Source organism: Gavialis gangeticus, unplaced genomic scaffold (genome assembly GCF_001723915.1).
Source record: "Gavialis gangeticus isolate Ggan-Ray unplaced genomic scaffold, GavGan_comp1, whole genome shotgun sequence".
NCBI lineage: Eukaryota > Metazoa > Chordata > Crocodylia > Gavialidae > Gavialis > Gavialis gangeticus.
In genome coordinates this window covers 20258532-20275982 of record NW_017729002.1, presented here as the reverse complement: position 1 = coordinate 20275982, position 17451 = coordinate 20258532, and the positions used below count along the sequence as shown (strand labels likewise).

At 47.5% G+C, this 17451-nt stretch overlaps 1 protein-coding gene, 1 long non-coding RNA gene and 1 other non-coding gene across 3 annotated transcripts in view; 2 read left to right on the top strand and 1 right to left on the bottom strand.

Annotated features, from left to right (window-relative positions):
• LOC109290821 overlaps positions 1–17451 on the top strand; it is a 61793-nt gene that overhangs the window by 18752 nt on the left and 25590 nt on the right. The window lies entirely within an intron of this gene.
• The window catches only part of METRN (meteorin, glial cell differentiation regulator), a 53101-nt gene that overhangs the window by 12747 nt on the left and 22903 nt on the right, over positions 1–17451 (bottom strand). The window lies entirely within an intron of this gene.
• On the top strand, positions 12977–13048 carry TRNAQ-UUG. Its single transcript has one exon. It is a non-coding gene; the product is annotated as a tRNA-Gln (tRNA).

Here is a 17451-nt window from a genome sequence, read left to right as displayed (position 1 = left end):
ACTCTGTGTGACAGGGTGTATTGCCATAGGTATAAAGGACAGGGGAGGACATCAAGGGTTCTGTAGTCCAACCTGCTGTGGGATTTTTTTTTTTAAATATATAATTTGTATCTGAGGCCAAATTAGCCAAAACTAATTCCAAATCCAAGAGTCCAGAACCATAAGTGGCCCTACCACCAACAAACATCCTCCACCCACACCTGGGACTTCAGATGTTTCCAAAGCGTTTGGTAGGCATCCTACTTGCAGGCCCAAGCCTGGAGGCTTGGGGTTCAGATGCCCCCAAGTTTTGCTTGCCCTCAGCCATAAGGCCCTAGGAGCAAGCAAGGGAGGAGACTCCCATTTCCATAAACTGGGCTTAAAGCTGCTGCACCTCAGCAGGTACTGAACCACTGTTAGACAGTCCTGGACAGATGCCTCCAGTGAAGGAGGTGTCACATCTTCCCTAGGTAGCTTCCCTATTTGTCCAGCTAGGAGAATTCAGGTAGAGCAGTTTTCAGGGCAGCCCATAGAGTTCTACCTGTGTCATTGCCATTAACATCAATGAGGCTCATAGGGCTAAGATCTATGCCTCTTCTCCCAATTCCTGGGAATTGGTACAGGTATCAAGTGCACGGTTTTGGTCATCTCTGTGAGCCTGGACTACTCAGTCTGCTTTTGTGACTCTAGTAGCCCACAACTCTGTCAATACCACACAAAAAGCAGCCATGTCAAACCACTGTGTGGCGTATTGGGGCCTGGTAGTGTTTCATGTCCTCATACAACAACTCTTCCAGGTGTTTGACAGATGGCTTTCACCTGACTGGTTGCACTGCTTGGGGATGAGGCCTTCAGTTCATATGCCACTGTATCAGTAAAAGATGCAGCCTTCTTTCCAGGGGACCAAAAGCATGTCACTGGTTCCTGTGACCCATTCCACAATTCAGTGCCTTACATAGTTCATCCTTTGCACCCAGCACAATGGAAGAGATGCTTCCAGAGCCCCACTGCACACAGACAAGCCTCTAATGTGCAGTTGCTGCAGTGTCCCTTTCTCTAGTATAAGAATATGGAAGGTTGTGATGTTTTCAGCAACTGAACAGTCATCAAAGCGTAACCCTGGACATACTACAGATCTTGTATTGGACTTGATACTAGGTCTGTGTGTGCTTAAAACCAAGGCAACCTTGTGAGCTGAACTGAAAAGTGTGGAAGCAGGATTACCACCTCCCTCTGAAACACTGTGATGTTCAGTGTTCCCAGACAGCTTCTTGGGTTAGGAACACAGGCAGCAGCCAGAGGATAAGTTGCCAAAGCAGAGCGTATGTTTTTCTTCTGATATTTGGCTTATTTGTGGGAACAAAATATTCTGTGTTTTCTTGGAATGAAGACACTTGTACAAAACAATCAGTAACCTAAATGCAGACAATTGCACAATGAGGGTCCTAGGCTCCAGTGACCAAAGCCCTAATTTGATCAGGGGAGATGGGGGGAGAGGAAACTAAATTTTAAACAAAGCTAATAAGCCAGCCCATGTAACCTCTCCCTGGATCCCTCACTGGGCCAGGGCACTGCCTTGATTATTTATAAATTCTATTGCTATATTAAGAAAGGGAAATATGCAACAACTGTCAAATAGGATCATAGGTTTGGGAGGGTTCCTGAGGGACATCTAGTTCAGCCCTTTGCACAAAAGATGGCTCTGCTGCTGCTAAACCATCCCACAGAGATGCCTATGCAACCTCTTCTTGAAAATCCCCAAGAAAGGATATTCTACAGGTTCCCTCGGCAAGAAACTAGAGCTTGACCCCAGTAGTTATGTGAACTCAGTGGAAAGTATGTGCTGTCTTGGGCACTATATGGATGGGTACAGCAGGGACAGATCTTGTATAGATCTATCACCTGAGGAATTGCCATGGGATTTGTTATCTTTGCCACGGGGAGGGGTGGCAGAATAGTGAAGGTATATGCCTCACTGTGTCCCTAATAGTAAGAGTCTGAGTCCTGCTCTGTCAAAGACTGCGCTGAGGTGACCAAGATGTAAATGGATGCCTGATTATTCAGAGTGGGGAATCACACGTAACTGGATGTGATGCGAGCCATGTGCCTGCTGCCAGCTACAGAAACTGGGGTGCCTGATGGGCTGCTAGGCTCAGAAGGGCCTTAGCTTTTTGTTCTCTGCCTGCCCAGCAGTGTAATCTGTACTTCAAGGTCTGCTGTAGGAAGACAGCCATCCATGGATGAGCAGGTAAGATCTGCAGGGAGAACTCCCTTGGCCATTGTATCTTGGGTTTCCCTGATAGGTGCTGACTAAGGGAATGTGTGACTGTACTGCTCTCTAGTGCCGAGATGGTACAGTGGATAAAAGTCTTATTTCACAGGTGCTCCTTTACCACAGGTGCTGGAGACCTCTGTTTCTGCAGCCCTGGGCACTGATATACATGTAGAATCTGGTTATTAAACCCGTACTAGTAGAAATCCATTTGGGATGATGTCACTTGTAGCGGAGGACAAGACATCAGTAAATATCCAGTAAAAGAATATGCAATAAAAGAAAAAATGTCTATGCAACTTTCCACTGAGAGTAATTACTCTCAGCGGAAAGTTGCATAGACATTTTTTCTTTTCTAGAAAAACTACTGATAAATGCTTCTCCCATGCTGGATGTCTCAGCTTTATATCTTCTTGATCCAATTCACTCCTGTGATAACACAGAAATAAATACCAGAAACTCTAAATATAGTGTGACATTCAGCTTTGAATCATACTCCTGCAGTTATTCAGGTGTATGACACTATCACCAAGGGGAACCAGCCTTGGTTAGGATCCAATGTGCCAGGCACTCTGCTAACATCTGGGCCTGGGTTACCCACAAAAAAGAGCACTGGTTTCACTAGATTGTTTTTTAAATTCATTTATTTAAACCTTCCTATGTGGACACTGTTAAATTGCTTTGAAGCAACTGATATAGCTTTTTCTGAATTCAGTTTGCAAGGGCTTTGAGGAGCAAGGATCCTGGGTTAGAAGGGCTTACAAGGTAACCAGACAAGACAGGGGTAGGAGGGGAGATGGGCAGGGAGGTGAATTGGCTTGGCTATGAGCACACTATGAGTTAGAGGCGAGGCAGGGCTGAGACTAGAGCCAAGATCTTTTGAGTCCCAGTTTAGTGCTATATCTCCTAGGCTGTGCAGATTCTGAAACAGTGACTGTTTGCAGACAATATACTTACCTGGCAGAGGAAACACCATGTATATGGGTCCAAGAAGGCAGTTTTCCTTAAGCTTTCTCTGGGATAACTTTTTCTGGTGTGGTTTAGTACCTGCTGAGATGTTGGGGCTTAAAGCCCATTTTATGGAAATGGGAGGCTCCTCCCTAGCTTGCTCCTGTGGCCATATGGCTGAGGGCAGGTAAAACCTGGGGGTATCCAAACCCCAAGCCTCCAGGCTTGGACCTGCACGTAGGATGCCCACCAAAAGACGCTGGAAACATCTGAAGCCCCTGGTGGGTGTGGAAAATGTTTGCTCGTTGTAGGACCATGTATAGTTTTGGATGGACTTGTGGATTTGGAATGATTTGGCCAATTTGGCTTGGAACATGAAAAATGTCTTTAAAAAAAAGAAAAGAAAAAAAACCCCTGTTTGCCGGCAATAAGGGCCCAATCCCTGTGACGGTTGTTGGTTGTGGGCAATAGAAATCTAGATTTAAAGTACAGTAGAACTTAGCTTTGTTATTAGTGTCCAGTGCATTTACCACTGAGCCCATGAAGCTGAAGAGTATAGTGGCTCTTAATGTTGCTTAGTGACTTAGGAAGTACCACGGCATGCAGGATGTCAAAGAAATAGGGGTCTGGGTATCAAATGGGATGGGCCAAGTGGTCTCCTTTGAGTTCTCAAATAACCAAGATGCTGTAATGCCCATTAGACAGTCTCACTCTTGCATACATCCCCAAGGAATCCCTCTGAGCATGGTGGGAATCCAGCCCAAATCCAGCCCCTCTTCTGCCTCTGGCTTACGCAGGACCTACTCGTGATATTATGTTGTTACTAATTAATCAATATTGCAGTGGTGCCCAGAGACTCGAGTCAGGGCTCCATCAGGGGCCAGCTGTGTCAGACATGGTCCGCATTCACCCAGCCTCTTGTCTCTGAGTTTATCCCCTCTTGGCATAGTCACTTGTTCATTCTGGGCTGGGAGTGGCAGCAAGAGTTACGCTGAGCTAAACAATCTGAGAGCAGGCCATGTCCAAATCAGCCGGCCATGGCGACTTCTCCAATTTTATGGTCCTTGCTGGCAGGTGGAGCCAATTAGGCTGATAGCAAGCAGAAAATCAGGGAAAAATAGAAGCTGGGAAGGGGGTGAGGAGGGAGAAAGTGGGGGAGGGAAAGAGACAGAACAGCAGAAGGGAAGGCAAGAGAGAATGAAAGTGGGATATGAAAAGGAGTGAGAGAAAAATGAGACAGAAGAGAACAGGGGAGGCAGGGAGCAGGAAGAGCAAACCAAATCAGTGTCATTGAGTTCTTTCTTAGAGCTCAGTGCTCCCTTAGTTCTGCAGAGAGAATGAATTAGCCAAAGCTGTCTGGGTGTGAGCTTACCAAAGTCAGTAGAGCTCTACTGGGGATGAGTCTGGCCTGTTACTTGATTGATTAGTTAAGCAGTTGATTTGTTCATTCTGGTTCAGATTACCTTCAGGCTGAATTGCTCTTGCAGCAGGCCAGAGGGAGAAAATGTTGGTGCTGGCTGGGGCTGTGAACGCTGATCTCCATTCTCCAAAATGCAGGAAGGACAGCAGATGAGTAAGGGTGAGGAGAGGTGACTATCTGTTCCACCTCTCTGGACACTCAGTCATTTCAAAGGGGTCTGGATCTGGCTCATAGTCATGGGGTGGGGTGTTTGATAAGACAAGGTGAGTTTGGAAGTAGCAGGTGGCCAGTGAGAATGCTGGAGAAGTTCTGTGCTAGGGAAAATCTCTTCAACCCACACCCATTGAATAAGAGCTTGCTCTTCCCCTCCCTTGCTTAGAGACTGTAAAGTAGCAGTGAATTTAAGGAATTTGTCACTATGCACTGGGAAAGCGCTCCTTTCTCCAGCTGTCCAGAGCTGTGCCGATGGAAGCTTAGAGAGAACATCCAAATAGATACAAAGGGAGAAAAAAAATGGAGATGGGCCTGCCTTGCTGTTTCTTTTAACCCGCCAGGTACCCAGCACATCCCAGGGCCTGCTTAGTTCCCACTGGAGTCTGTGGGATTTTTGCTGTTAAATTCAGTGTAAGCAGCATTGTGACCTGAGTGACTGAGATGAGACGGGTGAAGCCCCAACTTAGTGAGCGCAAACATAGTTGTATACTGTGGATACCACCACTACCATCAGCTTTCCCTGCTGGCAGCTCCTCTCTGCCAGCCTAAATATTCTTTCTCCCACCTTATCACACTTCCCTGCATCATTTGTCCCATAGCAACCCCCCTCCACCCAAAAGATGCTTCTTACCCATCTGCTTGTTTCATTCCCTGAAATACATAGGCACCTCTGGAGGTTCCCTGGCAGTGATCCAGAGGTGCACTGATGCCAGAGATGGAAACCTCAGTCCTCCAGAGCATGCACTCCTATCCATGCCCCACCATACACATAGAGTAGTCTACTCCCTACTCCTGCCCTGCTAGTTACATGCCCCTCTCCAACTAGCAGCCACTAGCTGCATTGCTGGCTGAAGCTGCAGCAGTGGAGCTAATCAGGGGTGCTCCTTGCAGCTTCTGCTTGTTAGCCCCTTTGTGCCTGTGGTGTATTTAAAACTCCAAGTATATCCAAGGTAGCAGGGCCGTGACCAGTGTTTGGATCAGAAACTCCTGCAGCTGTGGAGGTGCCCAGGACCTGTGTGATGCTGCAGTCCCAGCCTCTGCTCTGGGAATGGCCTCTCTCCAGTACTGACCTATGTTGAAGTGTCTGTCAATGAGCAAGGCATTGCTGGTTTAGCTGCCTTCTCCACGCCCTCAGCTATTTTTTAGCAAGCTGTCACTCAGCTGCTGTGTATTACACATACCTCTCTAGTCTTTGGCTAAGGGCACAAGGAGAAATGCTTTTCCTTCTCCTGGCCCCTGCCAGCTGCAGTCCTGCCTCCCATTGTGCCATCATTACCTGGTTCTCAAACATGCCTCCTGCCCACCTACCTGTCATTAAAGCCTTGTTCTGTTACAGCTTCTGCTATAGCTTTGTTCCTAGCCACAGGGACTGTATCCCTTACCTCCCAATTACAGAGCCCAAGCCCCCTTTTCTACCTGTCACTGACCTGCTTGCATCACAGACCTTACTTCCCTTTTGCTCCCAACCTGCTGCTATCCTGCCCTTTATTATACCCCCACCCCAATGTGCTGCTCCCACCGCTCCAGTGCATCCTCCTATCCCCATCAGATCCCAGTTTCTGCCCCCCATGCCACCCTACCCAGATGCTATCCTGCCTGCTATCATACCTGTTGTCAGTCATTTCCATGTAGCAACAATGCGTGGTCTAGGATTGCAGAGGTCAGGCTCTGAGACTGTTCACAGGCAGGGGGATCTCGGGGACGCCTGCACTTCTCAAAGCTGGCTGTGCCCTGGCTGTGTGAGACGACCCTTAGGAAATCCCCCAGCTGCTGTTTTATTTATGATAAGTCCCTTGCTGGGGCCTGAAACCCAGCAGCGGTGTCACAATACACCTCCTTCCCCCCTAGCTGCTCCCCCCAGACCTTGTACCTCCACAATAGGAGGCAAGAGGAAATCATCTGCTCTGCCAAAGGCTTTTCTTCAGCCACTAGGCCTAGCTCCTTTCACAGCCAGGGAAGGGAGGCAGCATCAAGAGCTCAGCTCTCGTAGCCTTTGTGATTCCCTTCTTTGTAACCAAGTGATTCACAAATTCAGCCTTTTATCTCGCTGAAAAGGGGAAGAAGGAAGGAAAAGGAGGGGGTAGGAAAGAAAAGGGCTACAATGGGGGGGAAATGGCGGGAAATGTCTCCTCAGAGGCGCTATTGTGCAGCTTTGCCCATGTTACAAGGGTAAACACACTAATCATGTGTGAGAAGCAGCCCCCGGGGCCTCGGCAGAGAATTCGCCAACAAGCAGCACATTCTTTGCTGGAGTTTTTTCAGGGCTTTGGGAAAATCATTGCGAGAGGGTTTTGCTGATCTGCCCGAGAGCTGTTTAGGGCCTGGGCTATTGAGTTTGCTCTGCTTTTCATTAAGTGTGTGAAGGGGTCCCTGCCTGCACAGCATTCTTGTGACTTGGGGATGCTAACAAGCATACAAGCTCTGGGACATTTCTGTAGCCTCTTGCACACCCTGCCATGGATGGTCGAGATCATTAGTGCTCAGGGGTACTGCACTGGAGTCATGAGTGCCCAGAGGCTGTGTAGAAAGGGATTTGGATTCATTGTTTTCTCTCTCCCAGCACTGAACCCCTTTGGTCTGTTCAGAGCTTAGGTGTATGCTTTATTTAAATAAATATGCAAAGTATTCATTGGACGCCTGCTAGGAATTTCACAGCCCCACAGAGCATTGTGGTGGCAGAAGAGAGAACTTGGTTGCTTTTGGTCCAAAAAGCACAGGCATCTGCCCTTTGAACTACAGAGAATAGTGATATTATGCTCTTAGCACCACACGGTCTGTGATACAGGCACAGCTCCTGGGGGTTGTACTCTGGTAGCAGGAGCAACACTGTTCCTTCCCTTACTGCTCCAGTGCTCCACTGGGATTAGGCCTTGTCATGCGAGGTACTATACAAATAGGAAATGAAAGTGCCTGCCTCTGAACAGTTACAGTAGGCAAGACAGACAGAGGAAAGGAAAGGAAAGCAAACAGGGCAAGGGGGCATTTTGCTGCTAGCAGGATAGGGCTAGAGCTGAAACTAGAAGGCCAAACTTAGTTCCCTGCCATTGGACATGATTATCTTTCCATAGAGGCACCTAATACTTACTGTGCTCAAGATACTGTTTGATTAATTCCTTCTCACCACAGTGTGACTTTGCTAGATTGAAAGGACTGTAGTTCCAGCAGCAAAATGAACTTCCTTAAACATATAACAATACTTTCCCTTTTAATTGTACCTTTCATTTGGAGTCCTCTGACACATTTTATAAAGGTAACTAAGCCTCACAGTGATCCCCATCACCTATGGGGTAGGCAGATATTTCCCCATTTTACAGAAGGGGGAACTGAGTGATGTCTTCCTCATGTTACACATGCTAAATAATATCCAGAATTCCTGCCTTCCAGCCTCATGCTCCAACAGCCGGAAACTGTGCTTTCTCCCTACCTGTGACAGGCAGTGGTTTAATTCTACTAGGACAGGGGGGCAGAAGGGCGATGCTTGTGAGGGTACAGATCTACCCACCTTTCCTGATGGCCCATGATGGAGGGTGGAAATGGCAGGCATCAAGGTGTTTGTTCCTTGGATTGAAGAACTGGGTTGAATAGAGTGGAGTGAGGCAATTCAAGGGAATTCCTTTTAATAAAGAACAGAAGAGTGTTTTCACTCTTGCCAGAGATTGTTGCTATGGTGACCAGCATGTTAAAAAGAGAGAGAGAAGCTAATCAGGAACTGAAAGCTACCAGAGGCTTGGATGAACTCTTAGGCTGTCTGCAGAGAACCTGATAGGCGGAGGCCTCAGTGTAATGCTGTTGGGCAGGTCTGCACTAATGAGTTTCTCTTGGAACTGCTCTGGCTTCCCCTAGATCGTGAGTCAGTTGTTTTAAGGGTATTTAGACAGGAAAGGTCAGAGGCAACTGTCTAGTGCCTGGACACCACTATGGGTACATCTATATCATGAGATTTGGTTTTATGTCTGTTATTTTCATCCATTTGTCTTCCTGGAATCCTGGCTCTTAAGAGAACAATGAGGACCTGATGTTCAGCATTGGATTTTTTTTGGCAGTATTTGGCTGTCTAGTCGGACTGTGGTTGAAAAGGGAGGGTTGTTTTCATGAGATCCTGGGAGACTTTTATTAAATTACTTGGGTTGTAGGGGGTCTTGTTTTGGTTTCAAATGGATCTCTATTGCTATTTAATCAATAAGCACAGGGGTCTGTTTTCTTTGGTCAAATTCTGAGATGCTGGAACTGAACTTCTCTGCTCCGCCCAGGACAGATCATTACTTGGTGCTAGACCTGGGGTCCATTTGGCAGAGAAAGGCAAGGAAGCCCAAAGATGCCCAAGGTGCTGTCCTTGACTCGGAAATCATGTAGAAAGACATCAGCTTTTGGAGATTCTTGTTTTATAAAGAAATCCTTAACAGAAGGTAATTTAAAGTGTGAGTAGCAAAGTCTGCCAGGCCTGTGTCTGGACTGGAGACAGAGCAAAACCACCAGAACACCCTGAACATGGAAGGAGTTGAACTGTGAGACATATGCCCCAGCTGTAGTCTATGTCAGGAAACTGAACCATAATTGGAGCTCATTTTGGACATTGCTCCTCTCTTCCAAACCAAAGCTGAACAACACTGGCCTGCTTATATAGAGAGAGCTGTACTGGGTCAGACAACCCTTTCAGAAAGCCCTTTTTCTTATCTTGTTTATACAAAAGCAGCCCCTTCTCTACTCTGCTGCTGTTTCTCTTATTCTTTCTCTTTCCTAACAGCAAGCCGTGGTGGCAGTTGACGCACTGTTTTTCATCCTGCTGAGGAAATATTAACAGGGATGTACTTTTCAATGTGTTTTTCACTTTAACTAGGTGTGTTGAAATTCTGTGCCAAGGTGACACAGTTCACGTGGTTCTTGGTGGATCATAATTAATTCAGCTTGTTTAGCCACAGCTGACCCCTACTGCTGTAGAGATCTCCTAGCTACAGCGGTTCTAGCTTTTTCGCCATGGTGTCGTTAGGGAATGATGTAGCATCACTGACCGTAGAGCAGGGATGGGCAGTTATTTGGGCCAGAGGGCCACTTAGGGAGTTTCGGTGAGCTGTTGCAGAGTGGGTCAGTGCACCCCCCCCCAGCCTGCAAGAATTCATCAAAACCCTGGCTCTGCCCAGGGCCCAGCCTTTTGCTGTCACTGTCTTGTGATCCAAGTCTCCACTGAGACTGGCCCAGGGCCCACACAGGCAGGACACACTCAGCCGGGTGGGTGGGATGGGGTCATGTGTGGATGGGGAGTGGTGTCCTGGAGCAGGACAGGCAGCCGGGGCTGGGCTTGGATCACAGGGCGGTGACAGTGCAGGGCAGAGCTGTAATCTACCCCCCGCACACCCCTGCCTGTGGAACCAGTGCCTGTTGCAGGGATATGCAGCCAGTGGATCAGGGCTCTGAACCAGGCCCTAGCCCCACATTGTCACCGCCCTGTGATCCTGATCCCAGCCCCAGGCCTGCCTGCCTGTCCTGTTCCCGGATACTGCTTTCTGCCCACCCACAGCCCTGTCTCATCCCCTGGCTGATTGCACCCTGCCTGCACAGGTCCCTGACTGGTCTTCATGGAGACCCTGCCCACCCAGTGCCCCCAGTAAGTGTGGGGTGGATGGGCTGGAGTGCCTGGGAAGCAGGGTTGTGACAGTGGTGGCAGCCAGAACAAGCTGCTGCTGCCAGCAAACCGAGTCCGGCCACCATGCTACCCCAGCCCTACTGCATACCAGGGGGTGTTGGGACCAGCTGCACGTGCCATGGCACAGACTGCCCTCTGTACCTGGGCTAGGTGGGACCAAGGTGCCCCCCCCAGGTAGGCCAGATAAAATCCCTCAGCAGGCCAGATCTGGCCCATAGTCTGTATTTTGCCCACCCCTGCTGTAGAGGCTTTTAAGTGCAGTCAGTTCCACTCTGCCAGCTGGGGGACACTGTGGGAACTGGTATAGAGAGTTTCTCATTGGGGGATTTTAAATAATTTCAGTGTTTTGTTGCAATAGGGAATGGTTTAAGAATCCTGACTATGGTTGGGAGACATTGGTAGTAAGAAGGAGTACTGCCAAGTGTGGAACTCCCAGCTCTTCACTTGCCAGCCTGCCAGGTGTCTATCCAGATCAATTTGGCTTTAATTAACGTGGTATCTGAGCACCTCATGATCTTCTCTTTCCTTTTTCTCCCAACACCACTGTGATGTAGGAAGGGCTATACTCCCCAGTTTACAGATGGACAACTGAGGCACATGGAGGCTAAGAGATTTCTCAGGACCATGCAGGGAGGCATCAATGGAATTAGACATTAAACCAAGCTCTGCTTGCACTCTATAACCATGAGGCTCCTGCCCTGTGTTAAGAAATGATGCAGGAAGTGAGATTGTGAGGTGGGTTCCAGCTCCAGGTGGAGTGCCCTGGGGGAGCTCTGATTGTGGGGTAGCTCTGTCAGTTCCTGAAGAGACTGAAGTAGAACCACAAACTTTATTTCTCTGTCTGTAGTTGAGCTATTGTTTTCTTTGGTTCTGAGCTTGCAACTTATCTTGGCCTCACTGTTTTTTCTTTTCTTTCCTCTGGAGCTCTCCTAAGGAAGTGTTTCTGTAACACTGCAGCCTTGGCCTCATCCCAAACAGCTCTGGAATGAGTAAAATGGAGGGAAGCGGGGGCGGGAGACCAAATCTGACAAAGGGCAAAGGTCACCAAAAACAACACAAAAAATCTGCATTGGAGAAAGAGCAGAAAAACATTCTTTTCCGCCAAAGAAAAATGATCTGATTTGGCCAAATAAACATATTTAAAGAAAAACAGTATATTCATCTGGGCAGAAACCCCACCGGATGCTCTGAGCATTAAATGCAATAATTTAAGCAAGAGGAATGCATTAAATAGAGGTAGGGGTCAAAAAACCTATTATTTATCCAAGGTTTAAATAAAAGGTTATGTGGAGAATGTGTTTTCCTTTATTCGTGTCTCTCATTCACTCTTTCCAGTTTCACTTCCATTTGTCCTTTCTCTTATCCTCTCTTTCCCATTCTTTTTTTTTTTTCTTCTTACTTCCTCTTTCTGGTCCTGATCCAATGCATTCACAGGATCAGTTTTACTTCTGTGAGTAGCACCGATTTCAATAGGTAACTACTTATGGGAGTAAAGACAAGTTATATATGTGGGTAAGTGTGCAGGACTGCAGCCTCTGTCCCTATGTTTCTGCCACTTGCAGTTTGATCCCAGTGCTGTAACAGTAGTTTGGAGGCCCGGTCTTGCATCTCTTGCTCACGAGAGTTAACTGCATGCAGCTGATGGGACTAATCTCTTAAATGAAGATGACTTGAATAACCAAAGGTTTTCAGGATCTGTCCCATATAATAAAGTCAGGTGCTTAAGATGCATAAAGAATTGGATTTTTCCTTACAATATAATCACCTTAACTTTGACCCAAAATAAATATTGTTTATGGTTTTGCTCTCAGCAAAATTTTAATATAAACACAGAACTCTTCTGCAAAAGAAGCAGTGTGTGTGTGTTTTTGTAAAATAAAAATCTTATTAATTACCCTAACATACTAACATAACTAACTTTCCTTACTATAAGTTGATATTCTTATTTTTTTCTCATTAATCTATAAATTATTCATCATTCTTAAGAAATAGCAATTATAGGGGGGTTGCCAAAAGAATACTATCAGTTGATAAATTAAATAGTTGAGACTATATCCTAGGCAACACTATCCCTAGAAAGCAAAGTTTTGCACACTGAAATCAAGGTAACAAAAATATTTTAAAGAATAAATCCCTATAAAATGGCAGCCCGTGGTCAGTTGCAAGGGCTGTGTTGTCAGGAGGTGTTTGTGCATTTCTTTATAGCTCAAAAAAGAATATGCTTGCTAATTGTATAGGCAGCATAAGAATTATACTGCCCTTAATTATGCCTTTTAAGTGTTTGAGTTCAGTAAATGGTGGGGTGTATACATACGCTGTTCTCATAATGCATCATTGACTGGGCTTAACCATGAATGTCAAATTGGGCCAGGCAAATATGTAATTTTCCCGTTAGATCAGTGTGCTTTTGGCATTGTACATGACGTTAACTGGTCTGTGCCAGGGGAAGAATGATTGTGTAAGGATTCTGATAGGATTATTCACACTGGTTTTTTATTTACCTGGTTCTGTGGTGTAATGGTTAGCACTCTGGACTTTGAATCCAGCGATCCAAGTTCAAATCGTGGTAGAACCTGCTTTCTGGGATCTAGTAGCTTGTTACAAACTAGTCAGAGGGGACCAGCAGGCATTGGGGGAGTCCCTGTTCCCCTGAGCACTACCAGGAGTGACTAGAAATAACGGTCACAAGCTAGCAGAGGGTAAATTCAGATTAGACATCAGGAGGGGCTACTTCACTGTCAGGGTGGCTAGGATCTGGAACCAACTTCCAAGCGAAGTGGTGCTGGCTCCTACCCTTGGGGTCTTTAAGACAAGGCTAGACAATCACCTTGCTGGGGTCGTTTGACCCCAGTACTCTTTCCTGCCATGGCAGGGGGTCGGACTTGATGATCTGCTCAGGTCCCTTCCGACACTATGAAACACTTCAGCCACAAAAATGCTTCCATTCCTTTCTGCATGTAGTTTGCCACCAGCTGCCACCCTCCTTCAGTACTGTGAGCATATTTACATGGTGGTTTGTGCTCGGCCCTGCTGTCTTATGTCACCAGAATGCTGTAATGGAAAACCCTGTGTCTCATTGCACCAGTACATTATTTTGTGTGATCTGTCGGGGCCTTTAGGCCAGTGGTTGGGGGCCCCAGCTGGCAGTCTCTACCTTCTGCTTTAAGCCAAAAAGCCAGTGGTGGCTTATGTGTATCAGTAACAAGATGCTCTGTGGTGGCATGTCACTTGAAGAAGATGAGTCATTACAGCTGAGCACAAACCCTCACAGAGGTACAATGTTTCTGTGCTTTACACATTGCCCCATGTGTTCTTAAGCAGTGAGTAGTACCTTTGGATTCTTCAGGTATGTCAAGAGGAAGACCAAAGGAACCATTGTTCCCTAAGGGCAGAGGTGGGCAATTATTTGGGTCGGAGAGCCACTTAGGGAGTTTTTTGAGCTGTTGTGGGCCACGTCAGCAACTGCTTCTGCCGCTGTGCGGGGTCAGCAACTTCCCCCACAACAGTTCACCAAAACTCCTGAAGTGGCTCTGCTCTCCTGCAGCCAGGTGGACAGAATGGGGCTGCGGACGGGCGGGGAGCAGCATCCAGGGGCAGGACAGGCAAGCCGGGCTGGGGCTGCAATTGCAGGGTGGTGACAGTGCAGGGCCAGGACCTGGGGCAGAGCTAGACTCCACTCCCCACACACCCCTGCAACAGGTGCCGGGGCAAGGGCAGGGGCAGGCAAGGAACAGAATGCAGCTCTCCCACAGGCCCTGGCCCCATGCAGTTACTGCCCCCTGATCCCGGGGTCTCCATGGAGACTGGCTACGATCCACACAGGCAATATGCATGGCCAGGTGGACAGGATGGGGCTGTGCGTGGGCAGGGATCTGCGTCTGAGAGTGGGCAAGTGAGGCTGGGGCCAGGATCTTGGGGCAGTGACAGTGCAGGGCCGGGGCCTGGGGCAGAGCCATGATCCACTCCCTGTATGTTCCTAGTCATGGAACCAGTGCCTGTTGCAGGGACATGTGGGCAGTGGATCGTGACTCTGACCCAGGCCCTGGACCCTCACTGTCACTGCCCCATGATCCCGGCCCCGCCCATGCATCCCACTCCTGGTCGCTGCTCTGTGCCTGCCTGTGGACCCATCCCATCCGCCTGGCTACATGCACTGCTTAAGTGCATCCCACCCCTGGAGGTGGGTGTGGGATGGATGGGCCGGGGTGCCTGAACAGCAGGGCTGGGTCTGGCAATGGCAGTGGCAGTTAGAAAGAGCTGCTGCCGCCAGGGCTACCAGGAAGCAAGTCTGGCAGCTGTGCTGCTCCAGACCTGCTGCACACCTGGGGGTAGTGGGACTGGCCACATGTGCCACAGCCCAGGCTGCCCCTTGCACCTGGGCTAGGCAGGGCCAAAGGACCTGCTTAAGGCAAACAAAATCCCTTGATGGGCCAGATCTGGCCTGCAGGCTGTATTTTGCCCACCCTGCCTTAGGAAATGCAGAAGGCAATCTAGTTACAAATGATGTAGAGAAGACTCAAATATTTAATACACTGATTCTTAATCAGGGTGATGGGGTGCCCTGAGATCCTTTTGAGGGTGCCCTGTAGTGCCATGCAATATTAGCCTTGTTAGGTGTGCAAACATGATTCACAAGATAAACCCAGAGATTTCAAATAGGTTTTCATAGTGTTAAAAACATTCTGACCTGTTGTGACCTGAGTTCTTTGCAGCAGAATAATTTCTCTGTTGTTTTTCTATGGTCAAAAAACTAGTAAAAACTAAGAGCTAGCATTTTCCAAGGGGGCCCTTGAGTGTAAAGAGAGGGGCTTGAGTCTAAAAAGTTTGAGAACTACTGATTTAAAATCTTAAAAAGTTCACAAATAAGGGCAGCTACCAGGTGACAAGTGTAGCTGGCAGCAAAGATAGGGGAGAATTAAACAACCTAGGGTAGTGGCAGAAAACATTAGGGATTACTTAGAGAAGCTAGCGGTTTCCAGGTCAGCAGGGTTGGATAGGATGCACCGTGAGGGCACATCCCTACGAGCGCACATGTTTTCCCCCAGGGGACAAACAGCAGTGGCACATATTTGTGCTGCTGCTATTTGTCCCTGGGCATGCCTCTACACATGCAGTCTGGTATACGGCAAATTGCCTAAGGTGGGGTAGGGGAGGCTGGAGCCAGCACCTGAGCTGGCCCCAGTAGCCTTCTCTGGGGTCCTGGGGTCCTCCTGGGGCATCAGTGGTGGTAATCCAGGAGCCTGGCTCTGGCCAGCCAGGCTCCCTTTCTGTTGGTGTATGCTGCTGGTGTGTGCACCACACCACCTTTTTTGCAGTAGTTTTTTTTTTTTTTTTTGACACCGGGATCTCCAAAAGAGCTGCACTGCTAATTAGCAGCATGGTGAACACATGCACATGTGCCATGTGTGGTTTGCAGTGCTGCAAACTGCATGTGCGTGCTCATAGGGATGCACCCTATGGTACTGAAGGAACTGACTAAATTTTGTCAGCTACTTCGAGAATTCCTGGAGGTCAGGTGAGGTTCCAGATGACTGGAAAAGAGCAAATGTAGCACCCATGTTTAAGAAATGGAAGAAGAAAGATCCATGAAATTACAGACCAGTCAGTCTCACTGACCTCAGTGCCTGGAAAAATCAAGGAGCAGGTCTTTAAGGAATCTGTTGTGAAGCACTTAGAGGAGGACAAAGTGATCAGGAGCAGCCAGCATGGATTTACCAAGGGCAAGTCATGCCTGACCAACCTGATTTTCTTTTATGATAAAGGTGATGGGCTCTGTGGATGCAATATACCTTGGCTTTAGCAAGGCTCGATACTGTCTGATATGACATTCTCATTAGCAAACTAAGGAAATACAGACTGGATGGAAGTGCTATCAAGTGGATACAAAACTGGTTGTAATATTGTGCTCGATGAGTAGTGATCAATAGCTTAATATCTAGTTGGGTAGAAGTATCAGTAGGGTTTCCCAGAGGTCTTTTCTGCGTTAGGTATTGTTTAATATCTTAAACAATGGGATTGAGTGTATGATTAGGAAATTTGTGGATGACACTGAATTGGGTGGAGTTACCAATACTCCCAAAGGTAAGGGAAGGACAAGCGTAAAGTCTTGCCCTTGGGATGGAATAATTGCATGCGTACATACAGACTAGGGTGCAAGCAGTTAGGCTGCAGTACTTCAGAGAAGGACCTGGGGGTTACAGTAGACCATAAGCTGAAAAAGCCAACAGTATGTTTTTTTTCTTCTTTTGCAAGAAAAGCCAAAAAGAATATACCAACTTGTTTTAACAGGAGTATCACTTGCAAATTAATGGTAGTGATTCTTCTGCTGTCTTGAGCACTGATGAGTCCTGACCTGGACTACTATGTCCAGTTTTGGGCCCCACACTTCAAGAAGGATATCAACAGATTAGCCATACCCCTGTTGGCCGCTATGCAGAGAACTTCTTTTCCCCCCTTCTTCTTGCTGTTCTGTGCTTCAAGAGCTATGGATGTAAATCGCTATACATGCAAAGAATCCAGCAGAGAGCAACAAAAATTATTAGAAGCCTGGAAAGCATGACTTATGAGAGAGGCTGGGACTAGGGTTATTAGTCTGGAGATGGAAAGAGGGGAGGTTTGATAACAGTTTTCAAATACCTGAAAGATGATTAGAGAGAGAATGGAGATGAGCTATTCTCTGTGGCCATAGGAGAGGACTAAAAATAGTGCCCTCAAGCTGTAGCAGAGGAAATTGAGGTTGGAGATTAGGAAGGATTTTCAGACTATGAGGGTAGTCAGGCATTGGAACAGGTTACCTAGAGTTGTGGAATCTACATCTATGACAGGGGACTGTCCTGAGGCTGATCTTTGCATCAGCCTACCCACCTGTCTTGGGCAGTCCACCCACCTATCTCTCTTGCTATGCCTTGTTAGTAAATAATTGAGTTGTTCATTAAGCAGGAGGCTACCTTTCATGTGCCCAGCTATACCAGACGGTGC